Source organism: Trichosurus vulpecula, chromosome 7 (genome assembly GCF_011100635.1).
Source record: "Trichosurus vulpecula isolate mTriVul1 chromosome 7, mTriVul1.pri, whole genome shotgun sequence".
In the NCBI taxonomy this organism is placed as follows: domain Eukaryota; kingdom Metazoa; phylum Chordata; class Mammalia; order Diprotodontia; family Phalangeridae; genus Trichosurus; species Trichosurus vulpecula.
The window spans coordinates 10,589,458-10,608,686 of record NC_050579.1 but is presented as its reverse complement, the minus strand read 5'-3'; the positions used below and the strand labels follow the sequence as shown (position 1 = coordinate 10,608,686).

The following is a 19,229-nucleotide window of genomic DNA, read 5'->3' as shown; positions in this document are numbered from 1 at the left end:
TCTGGCCACCCATTCTCACTCTGTCTCTGTAAATGGCATCACCGTTTGTCTCCCATTGTCCCCAAGCTGGTAGAGTCCAAACCTGGTGTTCACCCTTGACAGATTCTTGTTCAGAAATGTCTGTTTGTCATCCTCCTAAGCTCCTCCACAAGTTCATTTCAACGAGCCGGCGTATGTGGCTTTCGTGCCGAGCTCTCTGCAGGCTCGCACTCTTCTTGTCACCGATTTATGAGTCATTCCTGCTCATTCTCTTACCTCATCCTCTGACATCATCCTTTCCTCTTGACCTTGGGCTCTCAGCCAGTGTTGTCCTTGGCTCCTATGTTCATTAGATACAGGCAGACATACAGCGTTTGCTGCCTGAGGCGGGTCAGGGGCCTTTTCCATCTCCTCAGTGTTACTTTTCATGTGAATTAAATGTTTTTAGGGAATATTGATACACGGAGTTGATGTCTTTATCTTCATATTCATTTCTCCCCACTTAATAGTATTTTATTTTTTCAATTACATGTAAAGATAGTTTTCAACATTTACTTTTAAATTTTTCTTAGATTTATTTTTTATTTCCTTTTATTCTTTAACTGAAATATACAATAAAAAAGAAAAAGGAACATATTATAAACTTAAATATTAAGACTTAAATACAAAATAAGAAAAGAAAAAAACCTTGCCATGTGCATAGCAGGACTTAAGAGAGGATGCAAAATACACAGCAACAAATTTCCACTCAAGAAAGCATGTATAATAAATACTACATATTGTGTTCAGAACTGTCCATCTTTTCTTAGCTTCCTTAGAAGTTTTCTTTTGTTCTCTGTTGTACGCTTTTCACATTGTTCTTCCCCCTTTCCCCAAGAAGGCTACAGTTAAGTTCAGATATATTTTTGTACATATATACACACACACATATATACACACACATACAAGCACGCATACATATATATACACACACAAAGATATGTTCATATACACACACATAAATATACTTTCATACACACACATATACTCAGATATCTATAATCATACTCGTATAGACACGTGCATCCGTATGAGTCTATGTAAGACTACTCTATACTTATCTGTTTCTCCGAGGCTGGATAGCATCTTGCTTCATAAGACCGAGTCTTTCCATGTTTTTCTAGGTCCACCAGCTCGTCATTCCTACACAACAGCAATTATAAATAGTCTAGAACAGTACGGATTATTGTTTGACGTATAGTGTAGTTTCCCTATTTTTCTCTTTTGATTAAATCTGTTTTAGCTTTAATTTTATCTGAGCTCATGATTACCACCCCTGCTTTTTCCCCTAATAAATTCTATTCCTGATCTTTATTTTCTGTTGTGTTTATCTCACTTCCTATCCTTCCTGACTCCTCTACTTTACTTCTACCTGCTACCTTGCCCTCCTATTACTTAACCCCTCCCCACTGCAAGGATCCCTCCCTTATCCTCTAATTCCCATTAATCTAAACATCCTTCTATAACCCCGCTTGTCCTATTCCCTCACCCTTCCCTCTAAAAACTTTTCCCTCATCCTCCCCCACTCCTTATTCCCTTAGCCTTTTATTTCTTTCTGAATTTATAAGACATTTATACATTTCTATATATATATATGTATTGTTCCCTCAAGCCCATTCCTTATGAAAATATGGTTCCAGAACTACCAGCCCTCCTCTCCCATCTAATTCCCCTATGTCAGTTCTTCTTCTTGCTCCCTGTTTGTATAAGATAATTACTCTTTTTACTTATTCCTAAATGTTTTTTTAAAATTGTATTATACTCAGGTCTACCCCATCTTTCTTACAAACTACCCAATTACTAATAACAACCTCAGACATACATTTCACATTTCCTCATATAAAAAGTAAACAGTTAGTCCTTATTGAATCTCTTGTAATTAGTCTTTGATTGCTACCTTATATTCTCTTGGATCTCATATGTCAAATATTCTATAAGTTCACTTTTATAAGATTCTGAGTTCTAAATTTTTTCTCCCTCCCTCCTTTCCCTTCCCCCTCCCCAAGATGGCAAGTAATTTGATATAGGTTATACATATACAATCACACTAAACATATTTCCACATTAGCCATGTTGTGAAAGAAGAATCAGGAAAAGGGGAAAAACCATGAGAAAGAAAAAAAAAGAAAAAGTGAGCACAATCTGCTTCCATCTGCATTCAGACCCCGTAGTTCTTTCTCTGGATGTGGGTAGCATTTTCCATCATGAGTCCTTTTTCACTTTTGTATTCTGTGAAGCAAATTTTATCGTCAGAGAAAAGGAGTGAATTTTTAAAATTTACATTTGCATCCTTTATAGTTATAAACCCACATTCTGGAAGCTGCTCCTTGGAATATTTAACCCACTATCCCTATGACATGGACCCTTTGAGTAGGCTGAGGCCAGTGTTGAAAGGGTCAACACCTGGTCGGGAGTTGGAGACAAAACAATGGTGACAGCTCCCCTCTGAATTCCCTTGTTAGGTTCTACTCTGTCAAAAGATATTTTCCCCTTGGACAATAGCAGCACCAGTCAGCTTCCCATGAGCCATCTCCCATCCAGCTACCAGTGATATCTGATGTGTTATCAGGGAGCAATAGATGTTTGCCAGGCAAAATAATTGCATGATAATAATGATTTTCTAATGGTAACTTAAAAAACATTTTCTCTTGTCTCTAACGTTATGTTTATGGGCCAAGCCCATTGCTTATGTGCCTTTCAAAGAAGCTGATGCTGTTCATTCAATGAAGATGGTTTGTCCAGTCTCTTCCTCAATGAATTTCATTCCATTCCCCTTTGCAATGTCAACAGAAATCTGTCAACTATGGAGAGAAGAAGCAACTACTCACTCTTACTTGGCTTCTATATTTTTGTTTTTATCGAGAAGAATGACCTTCCACTGGGAGCAAATAGAATGAAGAGTGAATATCAGGGACCCAAGATAAGTTAGGAAATGATGAGAACACCAAACTACGCTTGAACAGCCCAAGTCACCAGGCTCCTGCATTCTAGGGAGAATGAGAAATCTGGCAGATGGGACTGTAAAATTGGTGACTGAAAAATCGTGAAAAACAGAAGTCTTTTAGACTAAAGTCAGGAAAGATTGTTCCCGTGTTTGAACTAGTGGAGCTGTCCTAGCAAAAGTCTGGAGGCCAAGTTGAAGAGGTATAAGCCCCCCTCCTCATGACTGCCCTTCAGATACTTATAGGCAAACATCCACTTATCAATGCCCTTTCTGAAATATGGTCCCTGGAATTGAACACTATAGTCTAGCTATGATCTGCCTAGGATGGGATGCAGTAGTACTATTACCTCCTTACTCCTAGATTCTCATCTTTCTCTCTCAGATTACTTTCCACTTCTCTGAATAGAACTTATATATACGCAATTGTTTATGTGTTGTCACCCCCAAGTAAGTTTCTTGAGGGTGAAGATTGTGATTTTGCCTTTCTTGTATCCCCAGTGCTTACCACAGTCCTGGCACATTATGGGCATTTAATAGAAGCTAGTTGACTGATTCTGAATGCAACTTGAGTTTCCTGAACTTTCTTCCTTGAGAGAGTTTTGCCAAGGGACTTCTTGCTCAGAGTTTGGACTTGATGGCCTCTTAAATCTCTTTTAACTCAGAGACTCTGAGATTCTAATTCTCTGATTCCATGAGCCCTGGATTTGGAACCAGAGAACTTGGGTTTGAGTCCTGGCTCTGCCTCTTCCTCATTGGGTGAACTTATAGAAGTCACTCGGCTCATTCCAAACCCTGATTGCCTTATCTGGAAACTGGCAGTTAAGCCTGGAACTGTCCACAGTTGTTCAGAGGGTCAAATGAGCTTCAGTATTCAGTATTCAGTATAAGTCCTAATGCTGCTGCTATCATTGGACTGTTTTCTTAGGAACACGGCAAAAATACTGAGTCCCAGAGTTCTCCATGACCTGCAGTCCCCAAGCAGAGCCAGGGCTTTGTCTTTGGCCACTGTCTCCTCTTTGCTGCAGTCAATGGCCCCCGTGCATCCCCTGCCCCCACCACCCTGAGAAGATCCATGCTAGCCTGCTAGTAATAGGACTCCATTTCTGATTTCACTGTCCATGATTCATGAGTTCTTTTCCCATCCTTTTAGCCAACTGCAGGCATGTGAGAAAGTCAGTATAGAGGGCAGCAATTACTTCCTGGATGAATGAGGCATTTTGTGGCTTTTTCCCTTAGATTTCAGACAGATGGTCAGCCTTTGGAAGCCCTTTGCTCATTTCACTCCATAGGCTTCCCTTGATCTGCTGTTCCAAGGAAGCTCTGTTTTGGAGTCCTGACTCCTATGTCCTGTAGCAATGGGGAACTCAGAGGGAGATTTCCCCATTGAGGTGGTCATGGCTAGAAAAGGGAGGATTGAAAAGTGCTAAAGTGTTGCAGGGAATGGAGGAGTAGAAAACTGGATCTACCCACATAACCCATCAGCTGGTTGCAACACTTAAGGCCTATGATAAAGGGATCGGCCTTTGTTGCCCATTAAAATAATTGACCTGATTTCACACAAAGATACAGAGCAGACTCTGGAAATCCCAATAGATTCCATTAATTATTGTTCTTGGCATTCCTGTCTGTAAAATTCAAAGGACTGCTGAGCTGGACACTCAGTTGACTTGTGGAAATTTTAAATATTTTTAAACACTAGGAGTCCCTGACACATCATCATTTTCTCTCTTCTGTCTCTTCTCTTTATCAAAAAGCAAAGCAAAGTCAAAAACAAACAAATAACTCAACTCTAAACAGAATGTTCCCTACCCAAACAGAAAATTAGGTACTACTTGGAAGCAGGGGAAGAGGGGGAGGGAAAGCTTTGCCTGTGGGATGAGCTCCAACAATACTCAAAGTTAATTATGATCAAAGAAGAAACTCCCAGTGACATCTTGTTCCAGACACTCCCTTAATGATTTTGATCAGATTTGTGCCTTTACAAGTCAAACCCAATTTTCTTTGACAGTCCCCAGAACTGTGAGACCAGCCAGGGAACTGATAGTAAACTCATGCCCATTTTGACAAATAGCTTGGGCTATATTATCATCCTTCCTTATGCCTGGCTTTTCTTTTGGAGAAAAGAATATTCCCTTCCCAGTAGAGAATCAGTGATTCAGTAGAGCATGACTCCAAACTTAGTTGAAGAGACCAGCTGAGAACAGAATCCAGTTTGTTCCTTGGCCCTGGGGGCCAGCTGTTGGGTTTAGGGGAGGGAACAGAGGATTCCTGTTCTTCTAGTCTGTCATTGGACTCAGGGCCTGTGGCCAGGAAAGCCATGGTTGTCTTTCTGCTGTCTTTTCATAAGGACTGGGGTAGAGATTGATGGAGACTTAGGGGTCAGAGGTGACAGTGACATTGAAATAAAGTCTTCTTCCAGAATGGCATTATCCATGCCAAGAGAGGGCAAATACAGGACTGCTCCTTGCTTTGCTACCATAGTTGGTGCTTTAAAAATACTTGGCCTTTAATTTAATGTAATATCCATAAACAAGTATGTAGTAAGCACTTACTTTGTGCCATGCACTGTACTAAGCTCTGGGATACAAATACAAAGAATAAATTATTTCAATCAATCAATAAACATTTATTAAGTACCTACTATGTGCCATGCACTGTGCTAAGCTCTGAGGATGCAAAAAGAGGCAAAAGAGAGCCCCTGCCCTCAAGATGCTCACAATCTAATGGGGGAGACAACATGCAAACAAATATATTCAAAGCCAACTCTGCACAGGATTACTGGGAGATCATTAACAGAGAGAAATCGCTAGAATTAAGGGATTGGGGAAGGCTTCCTGTAGGAGGTGGGGTTTTTATTGGGACTTGAAGGAAGCCAGGGAGGTCAGTGGTCAGAGCAGGGGTGGAGAGTGTTCCAGGCATGGGGGAGAGGCAAGGAAAGTGCCCAGAGGCCAGGGTCACTGGATCAAGGAGCAAATCCCTGCTCCCAAGGTGCTTACGGTCTAATGAGGGAGACAAGAAGTAGACATAAAAATGTGTACAGGTAAATATAATATGAATAGATACAGTTGTTGTTCATATTCGTGTCTGACTCTGTGACCCCATTTGGGATTTTCTTAGCAGAGATACTGGAGTGCTTTGCCATTTCCTTCTCCAGCTCATTTTACAGATGAGGAAGCTGAGGCCAGCAGGATTAAGGGACTTGCCCAGGGTCACACAGCTAGTGAATGTTTGAGGCCAGATTTGAACTCGAAAAGATGAATCTTCCTGACTTGAAGCCCCCACCGTATCCACTATAAGCACAATTCCTGGAAAAGTGGGCGAATAATAAGGACGTTCTGGATTGGGTTGCCAGCTCAAGCACACAAAGCTATTGAAAGAAAACCTCCGCAGTTAAGCCAGTAGTTAAGTGATCTTTTGGGGAGATTCCATTTCAACAGGAATTTGGATAACATTGATCTCAACACTGATATGCACTCACTGCTGCGGAGAGGAAACTACTGACCACGTGGATGCCGATATCCTTCTCTCTCCATGTAAATCTCCCTTTGAAGTTGGTGGCAGTTTGACATGAGCCAGGGGAGAGGAAAGGGCCTTTAAAGGCTCTTCTTCATTTCAGGTGGCATGGTCTGTGTGGTGGAAAGAACAGAGCCCCGGCTCTGGAAAGAGAGGGAAAAGTTTGGATCCCACTCGGGTCTGAAGATCCTTCCCTGTATGATGGGGGCACATTGATTCCGTTCTCATGGCCAGTGTCTGTTTTGTGAAATGGTTCGGGGGTTGGACTTGATATCCTTGGAGGCAGCTCCTAGCCCTGCATTGTGCATGGTTCCACTGGTGGGTCATTGTAAATTGTTACTTACCCCGTAGCTGGGAATGGGGTGCTCATTTTAAAATGCCTTACCATCGGTGAAAAGTCACCATTTCTCAATGACCTGGAGGCGAAAGGTATTCTGCTCTTATCCATCACACTCTATACGCCTTCACTTTTCATCTTTTTCTTTCAGTTTTCCTGCCTTGGCTCATGAAATTTGGCCCCATCATTCGGATGTCTAGATCAGTCCTTCCAGAGGTGGTTGTTTGATTGGGACAAAAAGCGATGCCATTTCAGGTAGAATGGATTACCTTCTTAGTTTAGATTTTGTGTGTGTCTGTGTTTCTATTATTTTTCCTGGGTCTATCTGCGTGCATTAGGTGGTGTTTCTCTTCCATTCTTTGCCACTAAGTTTTATCTGCTTACTTTTTCTAACCATTATTTATTTTTTTAATATAAACTTGACAAACATCAAAAGCATGATGAAAAAACAAGTCCCAATAACTAAGAGGTCAAACGGTATTAATAACTAGCCCTCAAAGGAAGCTTTGCAAACTACTAACAAACACATGCAACATTGCTCCAGGGCACCAATAACCAGAAGATACAAGTCAAAGAACAGTTAAAGCTACCCCTCCCACCGTACCCCCAGTGACCTGGATAGGCTGACCAAAGATGGGAACAGTCAGCAATGGAGGGAAAGATGCATGGTTAGTTGTCTGTGAATTGGTCCAACAAGTCTGGAAAGCAATTTGGAGTCAAGCAAAAGGCCCAAATGTCTATATTCTGTGACCCAGACATCCTGCCACTAGCTAGGTACCCCAAGAAATCAGTGACAAAAAGAATGGCCCCATATCCACCAATAATACTTAGAGCAGGAGTTTTTATAAAGCAGAACAAAATGAAAGTAAAGGTTTCTATTGGAGGTAGTTCACGGTTGTGACACAGGAAGGCATAAGACTATGACAGCGTAAATATTTTCTTTTCTATTTGCCATATATTCACTTGGAGCTCTATGGTGGGACATGATGAGGGATCTTGCCCTAAGCTTCATTTCCACCACTTTGCTAGCGAATTTTCCCAGCAATTTTTGTTGAATAGGGTGTCCTTTCTCCAGTAACTGGTTTCACTTTTGATTCTCCATGACTTCTGGATGTAGCTCGTAGTACAGTAGAGGGAGCATTGGGCCAGAGACCCAGAAGACCTGAGTTCAAATGTGGCCTCAGATACTAAGTAGCTGTACGACCCTGACAAGTCGCTTCACCTCTATCTGTCACAATTTTCTCAACTGTCAAATGAAGATAATGACAACGCCCCCTTCACAGGGTCATTGTGAGGATCAAAGAATACGGTATTTGTAAAAGTGCTCGACAAAGTGCCTGACACAGTTGGTGCTCTATAAATGTTTGTTCCCCTTGTGGTGCTGTGAAACACTTAGGGAAATTGTTGCATAAATGCTTGCACATGAATCACCTTGACCTTCCTGTAGACTTCTCAGCCACAACTTTTCCCCTCCCTTTCCAGTGCTCTGGGTGATGTCTTCACCTATGCCCAAAATGATACTTGGGATGCTCCCTTCTTTGAACTTCTGTTTCCTCAGCTGTAAAATGATCAGGTTAGACAAATTGGCCTCTGAAGGCCATTCCACTCTGGATCCATCAGCCAATGAGTTGCCTCACTGGTCACTGACCACTAGCTACAAGATCAGCTCTGTCAGACATGGCATCTATGGAGAAGCAATGGACCCTGTGCGCCTGGGAGAAATGTGTACACCATCCACCTTAGATAAATGAGTTCTGCAGTCCCCCAGTAGGACAGGGTGATGGTGAAAGAACACAGGCTTGTCCTCCATGTTGGAAGGGCAGATGTCCCATTGGCTTCTTTGCAGATACAGCCTACCCATCTGAACTGTGATGGGGCATTCAAACTGGCTCAGCGGAGGACTAGACAGATGCTACTTCCAGCCATGTCTCCACTCCAGCCCAGTACTTGCCAATCCTTTGTATTTTAAACCGGTAGCCCCCAGATCTCTCCCTGAACCCCAGTTCAGGGAGCAGCAATGCCATTAGGAGGGGGGCAAGCATTGTGTCCCACAGGCCAGGTTCTAGTGAGCTGAGCTGCTGCCCTCTGATCCATTTGCCAGTGACTGCCCTTGGTTTTCTGTCCCCTGGGGGATGTCAGGAAAAGCATCCCTTTCTGGAGTATGGATTTCTCGTGAGGCTCAATTATGTTGCTAGGCCATCCTGTCCACCGTAGGCAAAGATGAGAGGGGCAGTTCAGACAAAAAATCCACCCCATTCAAAAAGGATTTTATGAGAAATCTAAGTAATTGGCTTGCTGGGAGGGAGGAGTGAATGGGCACTGCCCAGCTAAGAAAGAGGGCCTGATCCACCCCAGGTGAAGAGAGATGCCATGGTGGGGGCTAAGGGAAGAACTACCTTCAGCACAACTGAAATGAAATGTACTCCAAAGGACTCAGCTGCCTCAGAAGGGTCCTTCACTTCAGAGCAGTAGGGTGATGCTAAGAAAGATGTTGTGGGTACTGCTAGCTCCCCTTGCCCCTTGCAAACATACTGCTCCCCTCCTACTTTTCTGGGCCCAAGATAACTTTTTTGAGATTTTTTATTTTTAGTTTACAACACTCGGTTCTACATAATTTTGAGTTCCAGGTTTTCTTCCCCCTCTCCACACCTCCCTCCCCAAGACAGCATGGAATCCAACATATCTTCTATGTATAACACACTAGTCAAGTTGTGAAGAAGAATTATGACCAATGGAATGAATCATGAGAAAGAGGAAACAGAACAAAAAAAACCCCAAAATAAAAACAAAAACAAAAGAGAAAAAAAGGGGAAAAAGGCGAGCATAAACTGTGCCTCAATCTGCATTCACACTCTATAGTTCTTTCTCTGGATGTAGATAGCATTGTCTATCAGGGTTAGTCACCACAGAATCCATATCTCCGTGGTTGTGTATAATGTTCTCCTGGCTCTGCTCAGCTCACTCAGCATTATATCATGTAGGTTTTTCCGGGTTGTTATGAAGTCCTTATCATCCCCATTTCTCATAGCACATTAGTATTCCACTACCTTCATATACCACAACTTGTTCAGCCTTTCCCCAATTCATGGGCATCCGCTTGATTTCCAGTTCTTTGCTACTATAAAAAGAGCCACTATAAATATTTTTTGTACATATGGGTCCTTTTCCCACTTGTGTGATCTCTTTGGGATACAACCCTGGAAGTGGTATTGCTGGGTCAAAGGGTATGAACATTTTTATAGCCCTTTGGGCATAGTTCCAAATTGCTCTCCAGAATGGCTAGATCAGTTCACAACTCCGCCAGCAATGTAACAATGTTCCAATTTTCCCACATCCTCTCCAGCATTTATCATTTTCCTGGTTTGTCATTTTAGCCCATCTTACAGGAGAGATGTGGTACCTAAGAGTTGTTTTGATTTTCATTTCTCTGATCAGTAGTGATTTCAAACATTTTTTCATATGCCTATAGATATCTTTAATTTCTTCCTCTGAAAACTGCCTGTTTATATCCTTTGACCATTTCTTAATTGGAATGACTTGTTTTCCTATAAACATGACTCAGTTCCCTGTATATTTTAGAGATGAGGCCTTTATCAGAGACACTGGTTGTAAAGATCTCCCAATTTTCTACGTCCCTCGTAATCTTTGTTGCATTGGCTTTTTTATACAAAAACATTTCAATTTAACATAATCAAAATTATCCATTTTGCATTTTGTAATGCTCTCTATCTCTTGTTGTGTCATGAATTAATATCAGGTATGGCTAGGCCACTTTCCCTAGCATTTCTTTTCATTAATACCCTAGATATTCTAGACCTCTTGTTCTTCCAGATGAATTTTGTTATTATTTTATCCAACTCTGTAAAATAACTTTTTGGTAGTTCAATTGGTATGGCACTGAATAAGTAAATTAATTTAGGTAAAATTGTCATTTTTATTATATTAGCTTGGCCTAACCATGAGCAACTGATGTTTTTCCATTTATTTAGGTCTGACTTTATTCACTTGAAAAGTGTTCCATAATTATGTTCATATAGGCCCTGGGTTTGTCAGATAGACTCCCAAATATTTTATACTGTCTACAGTAACTCTGAATGGAATTTCTCTTTCTATCTCTTGCTGTTGGGCTTTGTTAGTAATGTATAGGAATGCCAAGGATTTATGTGGGCTTATTTTATATTCTGCAAATTTGCTAAAGTTGTTTATTATTTCAAGTAGTTTTTTACTTGATTCTCTAGGATTCTCTAAGTAAATCATCATATCATCTGCAAAAAGTGATAATTTAGTTTCTTCTTTGCCTATTCTAATTCCTTCAATTTCTTTTTCTTCTCATTGCTACAGCTAACATTTCTAGTACCAAATTGAATTGTAGGGGTGATAATGGACATCCTTGTTTCACCCCTGATCTTATTGGGAATGCATCTAGCTTATCCCCATTACAAATAATGCTTGTTGATGGTTTTAGGTAGATGCTATTTATAATTTTAAGGAAGGCTCCATTTATTCCTATGCTTTCTAGTGTTTTTAATAGGAGTGGGTGTTGTATTTTGTCAAAGGCTTTTTCTGCATCTATTGAGATGATCATATGCTTTCTGCTAGTTTTGTTGTTGATATGATCAATTATACTGATAGTTTTCCTAGTATTGAACCAGCCTTGCGTTCCTGGAATAAATCCTACCTGGTCATAATGTATTATTCTCATGATAAGTTGCTGCAATCTTTTTGCTAATATTTTATTTAAAATTTTTGCATCAATATTCATTAGGGAAATTGGTCTATAATTTTCTTTCTGTTTTGACTCTACCTGGTTTGAGTATTAGTACCATATTTGTGTCATAAAAAGAATTGTCCCAAATAGTCCATAAAGTATGGGAATTAATTGTTCTTTAAATGTTTGATAAAATTCACATGTAAAACCATCTGGCCCTGGAGACTCTTTCCTAGGGAGTTCATTGATGACTTGCTCAATTTCTTTTTCTGAGATGGGGTTATTTAGAAATTTTACTTCCTCTTCTGTTAACCTGGGCAATTTATATTTTTGTAGATATTCATCCATATCCCTAAGGTTGGCAAATTTATGGGCATACAGTTGGGCAAAATAATTCCTAATTATTGTTTTGATTTCCTCTTCATTAGAGGTGAATTCACCCTTTTCATTTTTATAGTGGTAATTTTATTTTCTTCTTTCTTTCTTTTAATCAAATTCACCAAAGGTTTATCAATTTTATTGTTTTTTTCATAAAACCAGCTCTTTGTTTTATTTATTAATTCAATAGTTTTCTTGGTTTCAATTTTATTAATCTCTCCTTTGATTTCCAGTATTTCTAATTTGGTATTTAATTGGGGATTTCAATTTGTTCTTTTTCTAGCTTTTTCAGTTGCATGCCCAATTCATTGATCTCTTTTTCTCTATTTTATTCATGTAAGCATTTAGAGATATAAAACTTCCCCTAAGAACTGCTTTAGCTGCATCCCATAAGTTTTGGTATGTTGTCTCATTATTATCATTCTCTTGAATGAAGTTACTAATTGTTTCTCTGATTTGTTCTTTGGCCCACTCATTCTTTAGAGTTAGATTATTTAGTTTTCAATTAATTTTAGCTTATTTTACATGGTTCTTTATTACAAATAATTTTTATTGCATCGTGATCTGAAAAGTATGCTTCACTACTTCTGCCTTTCTGCACTGGATTGTGAGGTTTTTATGCCCTAGTACATGGTCCGTTTATGAGTATGTGCCATGTACCACTGAGGAGAAAGTATATTCCTTTTTATCCCCATTCAGTTTTCTCCAGAGGTCTATCATATCTAGGATATAAACTTCTACCCAAATTTTTATCATTTACAAGAATTATATTTAAAAAATATTACTTGGAAAAAGTTCTATTATTTTGTTTGGTTGGTTTCGAGTATGGGAGTGTGGTGGGCTTGTGGATAGAAAAAGAATTATATTTTCTTTGGCTCTTAGGCTTCCAAAGTATTTTATTTCCTCAATAAAATCTTATGCCCAGTCTTTTCAAGGTGAGAAGAAGCAAGACAGAGTCTCTGAAGTGTTGGTCTTGTTGAAAATATCATTTTCACTCCATGTAGCAGCATCTGGAAAAAGTCATACATTTGAAGAGTGAGCTATCTGCACCATTATTTACTTCATTTAATTACTGGAGCAGCATTTGTCTACCATATATTTTTTAATCCCACCTGAGAGGTATAGTTAGTTTGTGATACAACCACAGGCCTGAGTACAGTCATCTGGTTATAATTTGTTTCTTATGGGCATGGAATGCTGGTGTCTCACTTTCCCCTTCTCTTCCTCCCTCCCCTCCCAGCACTTTTCAGAATCTTTCTCTTTCCCAAGGCTTAATGCAGGCATCCCCTCTTCTGTGAAGTCTTCCCTGATGCCCTCAGCTGTAACTCTTGTCTCTTTTTTCAAAATTTCTGAAGAAGCCATTTGTCTAACTCCCTTCTCACACCTTGAAACTCCATCTTTCCTTATATTATTTGGGGTGCCTATTACCCCCTGCCCTCCCTGGGGCAAGTCAAGGACTGTGTCTTTTTAAATCTTTATTTGCCCAGCAAACAGTGCTTTACATATAGTAAGACTTAATACCTATTTATTGGATTCAATTGAATTTGACTGGACCATATTAGACTAGACTGTATTGGACTGGACTGTATTGGGTTGGAGTGCAGTAAGTTGGAATGCATTCAATCAGATTATTCAGGACTGCATTGAAATGGACTTGTCTGGACTGATCCAGAGTAGGCCAGAATGGATTGAATTGGGCTAAATTAAATTCCCTGGACCAGATTGGACTGATCTGAACTAAACTGAGTCCCCTTGGATGGGACTGAATCAAATTGGATCCAATTGAAATGGATTAGAGGAGTTTGAATGGAATTAGACTGAGTTGGGCTGAATTAGACTGGCCTGGTCTAGATTGGACTTCATTGGACTAGCCTGGAACATATTGGACCATACTGAAAAAGATTTTAAACCAGAAAAATTGGATTCGATAGAATTAGACCAAACTGAAACAAAGCAGACCAGATTAGACTGGACTAAATCAGACAGGACTAGACTGGACCAGATTGGACTTGATTGGATTAGGCTGAGCCAAATTGGATTGTACTATAACAGTCTGCCTGCTCTTGGCACTCATTTAATTGCAATTGATGGATTATACTTAATATGATCTGGGCTATACCAATGCCCAGGTCCCCAAAGATGCCAGGCCCAGTCATTCAAAGAAAAAGAAGGGGAAGAAGGAGAAAGAGAAAGAGAAGGAGGAGAAGGAGGAGGAGGAGGAGAGGAGGAGAAGAAGGAGAAGAAGAACAACAACAACAACAAGAAGAACAGGAAGAAGAACAACAAGAATTTTTTTCACAAGTTTGGGCATATTTATAAAAGACTTCAGTAATTTAAGGGCAAAGCTATAAATGTCCTGGATCCAATATAAGAAGACAGGAAAATGGAATTGTCAGTTGTGACTGGCTCCATTGCTGAAGACTAGGGGGAAAAGTGGCAAAGCCAAGATGGTGGACAAGAGGCAACAACTCAACTGAACTCTTCCAATATTCCCTTTTAAACAACTTAAAAGTTTTTGTTAAATAGTGAGTTCTTGTCCCCAAAACTTGGATCTTTGGATTTATTAAAGAGTAGATTACTACAGTCATTTTTATTACATTAAATTAAAAAGTTTATGCACAAACAAAATCAGTTCAGCCAGAATTAAAAGGAGAGCAGGAAACTGGGGAAAAATGTTTACAGTAAGTTTCTCTGATAAAGGCTTCATTTCTCAAATATATAGGGAACTGAATCAAATTTATAAAAATACAAATCATTCCTGAAATGATAAATGAGCAAAGGAAAATTATAAATATTTTAGGGGATATAGAAAAACTGGGACATTAATGCACTATTGGTGGAGTTATGAACTTGTCCAACCATTCTGGAGAGCAATTCGGAACTATGCCCAAAAGGCTATAAAAATTCACATACCCTTTGACCCAGAAATACCACTATAAATATGTATCACAAAGATATTGAAGAAAAGGGAGGGACCTACATATCCAGAAATATTCATAGCAGCTCTTTTTTGGGTGGCAAAGAATTGAAAATTGAGGGGATGCCCATCAATTGGGGTATGGCTGAACAAGTTACGGTATATGCTCATGATGGAATACTACTGTGCCATAAAAAATGAGTGAGAAGTTTTCAGAAAAAACACCTTAAAAGGCTTACATTAACTGATGCAAAGTGAAGTGAGCAGAACAGAGAGAATATTGCTTAGCTGTGAATAACTTAGTTATTCTCAGCAACAGAATATGATCCAAGATAATTCCAAAGGACTCACACTGAAAAATATTCTTCACCTCTAGTGAGAACTGATGGAGTCTGAGTGCATATCAAAGCATAATTTTTTCACTTTATTTTTCTTGCTTTTTTGGCAACATGGTTAATATGGAGATATGTTTTGCATGATTTCATATGTATAATTGATATCACATTTCCTGCTTTCTCAATAGGTGGGGAGGGGTGAGAGAGAAAGAATTCAGAACTCATTTTTTTTTAGACAATTGGGTTTAAGTGACTTACTCAGGGTCACACAGCTAGTAAGTGTCTGAGGCTGGATTTGAATTGAAGCCCTCCTGACTCCAGGGCCACTGCTCTATCCACTGTGCCAGACTGTTTTTGAAGCAATCAAGGTTATGAACTCATTTTTTTTCAAAAATCATTGTTAAAATAAATAAATAATAGTTTTAAAAGATTGGAGAAAAATGAGGGTAAGACATATGGAGTTACTGCATAGAGAGGAGCAGTGTTGGGAATCCACCACATGTGACTGGCGATTTTTCCAAAGAATGTCAAAGGTTCAGTTATTAACAATGTTGTGTAACACAAGCTAAGATTTATGTAGGCATGCTCACAACCTTAGCCCTTAGAAATTATAAAACTGGACTTTTCAGATATACATTCATTCTTCTCATCTTTTCCTGTCTCACTAGGAAGTTAATACATGAGACAAATAAGGAGATAGTAAGAGACCACCTAGGTGTCCTGATTGAATTCAAGTCACTTGGTCCAGATAAACTATTCTCAGGTACTGCAAGAATTGGCAAACATGATTGCTGAGATTGTAGAAACTGAGAGAGGTACCCTAGGACTAAATAAAGGCACTAATTGAAATGATTTTTTAAAAAAGGAAAAGAAGATGATCGATGTAATTTACATGATCATGTAAATGATTACCTAGTGATGTCCTGGCAAAATACTTGAATGCATTATTAAAAAGATGGTTAGAGAATGTCCAAACAAGAAAGTAGTGATCATAAAAAATATATTCTTTTTTATTTTAGCAATTTGATTTTCTGCTTTCTTTTTAATGATTTGGTTAATGATTTATTAATTATGTTAATCTTTTCAAAGAAACAATTTTTGGTTCTTATTTTCAGTTCTATATACTTTGGTTTAAAATTTGTCTATTTCTCTATTAATTTCCAATATTCTTTCTTTTGTGCTTATTTTGGATTTTATTGTTTGTTTGATTTTTATTTTTTAAATTTACATTCAGTTTATTGATGCTCTTTGTTTTTCTGTTTCATCAATATATGTTTTTAGAGACATGAATTTTCCTGTAAGGATGGCTTTACTTGTATCACAGAAATTTTGGTATGTTTTCTCATCATTGTCATTGTCTTTCCCATAAGTATTAACTTTTATATGATTTGCTCTTTGATATACTCATTACTTGGGATTTTGTCTTCTAGATCTGTTTCAGTTTTTTTTGCTCCCAGAATTAATAATTATTTTATTGAATTATGGTATCCAAATGTGTTTAGTTCTACCTTTTTGCATTTATTTGACATTTCTCTGTGCCATAATCCATGGTTGATTTTTGTAAAAGTTCAATGTAGTGTTTAAAAAGTGTGTATAGTACTTAATCATCCTATTAAGAAGCTATCATAACTCTTTAGCCTCTAAATTCTCATTTTTTTTCAATTCTATGCATTCCTTTTTGTTTATCTTTCTGTTAGATATGTCTTTTTCTGAAAGAGTAGCATTGAAGTCTTCTACTATCATCGTGATACCATCTGTATAATTTTGCGACTCAATTAAGTTTTCATTTATGAATTTAGACGATATGCCATTTGGAGAATAGAAGTTTTACACTGTTTTTCTTCTGTGGTTGATTTAAGCATAATGCAATTTCTTCATTTATATCTGTTTATATCGTGAAGTTTGGTTTTTGCTTTTTCTGTAGCATTATTGCAACTCTCGCTTTTTTATTTACCTGATGCATATAGTAAATTTTGTTTTATTCTATGTATGGGTTTTCTTGGCTTTTGAAATGTGTTTCTTGTAAGCAACAGATTGTGGGGCTTTGCATCTCATCCAACCTGTCACTCTTTTTATTGGAGTGTTTCATCTATTCTCATGTAAAGTTACAAGAGCTGGGTTTTCTCCATTCTACTCTCTAATATTTATTATAATTTTCCCCATTCCTCTTTTAAATCACTATTCTGTCCCTATAATTGGTTTTTCTTAATCTACTTTAATGCAACCCATAGGGTTGCAAAGGTCCCATAGGGTCCTTTCCTCCCCTCAATCCTTTCTTCCTGTTTGTAAACTCTTTTCTTAGTTTTAGAATTTAGAACATTTATTTCTTTCCCTCCCCATCCCCTTAGTTAGCTAGTTAGTTCAAAATCCCTTCTTTTGTCTTCCTCTTCAGATTATTTTGTTGATTTTTTTTCTGTGCTTTTATGGAATAAGCCTTGTTCTTATCATTAATTCTCTTTTCTTCTGTCTATTCTGTGCTGTTATTACTTGATTTATGATCTATATACTTCTTTATTCTTTCTTTCATCTCTTTCTGTCCCTGATAGAATTAAGGTTTCTGAAGTGCCACTTGACCCATGGTCTCTTTTTCTGTTGTATCTAACTCTTAGAACCATTAATTCATGAGGGAAGTGCATTGCCCTATGGTAGAACCCACACTGTGTAACAAATTCTGGTCTATTTCGTTCCCCTGACCTCACGACCTTGGCCATTTTCCTCATCATGTGCCATGCATCTCCTCTTTAGTTCCATGGTTCCTACTCATATGGCTGCTGCTCACTCTAAGGACCTTCAGTTCTCCTTCTCCTGAGGCAAGATGCTTCCCATGGAAGCACATTACTTTTTTTGAAGAAGTAGTCATCCTTGTCAGATGAGATAATATTTCTAAAAATATACAGCCTAGCGTATAGTAGCTGCTCTATAAATGCTTATTCTCTCTCTCCCTCATCCTCCCAAATTAGACACACACACACACACACACACACATGCACATATATACACATACATATACGCATACATATACAAACATATACCTCTTCCTCCATGTGAGTACCCGTCAATGGAATTCCGACCTGTCTCTGGGTTTAAATCTGCTGTCTTCTTTCCCCATTTCAATCTCTTCCTTTGGTCCTCTCCCATTCTCCTCTAGCTCCTGTTCTGGCTGAGAAACTACAGATGTTGTATTCCCTTCTTTATTCAACCATGGGTTAAGGTACAACACACATTTACCTCTGTCCTCCCCTCCCCTCTCCTCATTTATTCCACCTCTCCTCCTTTTATTTAGTTCTTCAAAATGCATTTATTCAACGTAGGGATATTGTGTGGTTTAGGCCCTCTCCTTCCCCTATTCTTTTATTTCTTGAAATTCCCCCTTTATACCCTTACATACTTTTTTAGAAAATCTCTTCCAGGTCTCTGTTTTCTTTTTTAATGTTTAATTTATTTATTTTCAGTTTTCAACATTCACTTCCATAAGTTTTCAATTTTCTCCCCCTCCCTCCCCCTTCCCTCCCCAAGACGTCATGCAATCCAATATGGGTTATACACATACATTCCTATTAAATACATTTTCACATTAGTCATGTTGCATAGAAGAATTATAACAAATGGGAAAAACCATGAGAAAGAAAACAAAACAATACGAAACAAAAGGGAAAAGAGTTTGCTTCTCTCTGGATTCTGACTCCATAGTTCTTTCTCTGGATGTGGGTGGTATTTTTGCTCATGAGTCCTTTGGAAAAGTTTTAGGTCCTTGCATTGCTGGGAAGGACTAAGTCTGTCAAAATCAGTCCTCGAACACTGTGGCTGTTACTGTGTACGATGTCCTCCTGGTTCTGCTCACTTCACTCAGCATCAGTTCATCTAAGTCTTTCCAGGTTTTCCCGAAGTCCACCTGCTCATCAGTTCTTATAGCACAGTAGTGTTCCATTACATTCATATACCACAACTTGCTCAGCCATTCCCCAGTTGATGGGCATCCCCACAATTTCCAGTTCTTGGCCACCGCAAAAAGAGCTACTACAAATATTTTTGTCCATGTGAGTCAGGTCCCTATTTTCTGAACCCCATAGTAAGTCAGC

The 19,229-nt window shown here is 38.8% G+C and overlaps 1 protein-coding gene across 3 annotated transcripts in view; it reads left to right on the top strand.

The window, feature by feature from the left end:
* Nucleotides 1–6,963: 6,963 nt before the first annotated feature.
* The window catches only part of PCBP3 (poly(rC) binding protein 3), a 167,322-nt gene continuing 155,056 nt past the window's right edge, over nucleotides 6,964–19,229 (top strand). For all 3 annotated transcript variants that reach the window (XM_036769062.1, XM_036769060.1, XM_036769064.1), the window contains exon 1: nucleotides 6,964–7,067. The gene's annotated coding sequence lies outside the window, so the exon portion shown is untranslated. The remainder of the gene's footprint in view (nucleotides 7,068–19,229) is intronic.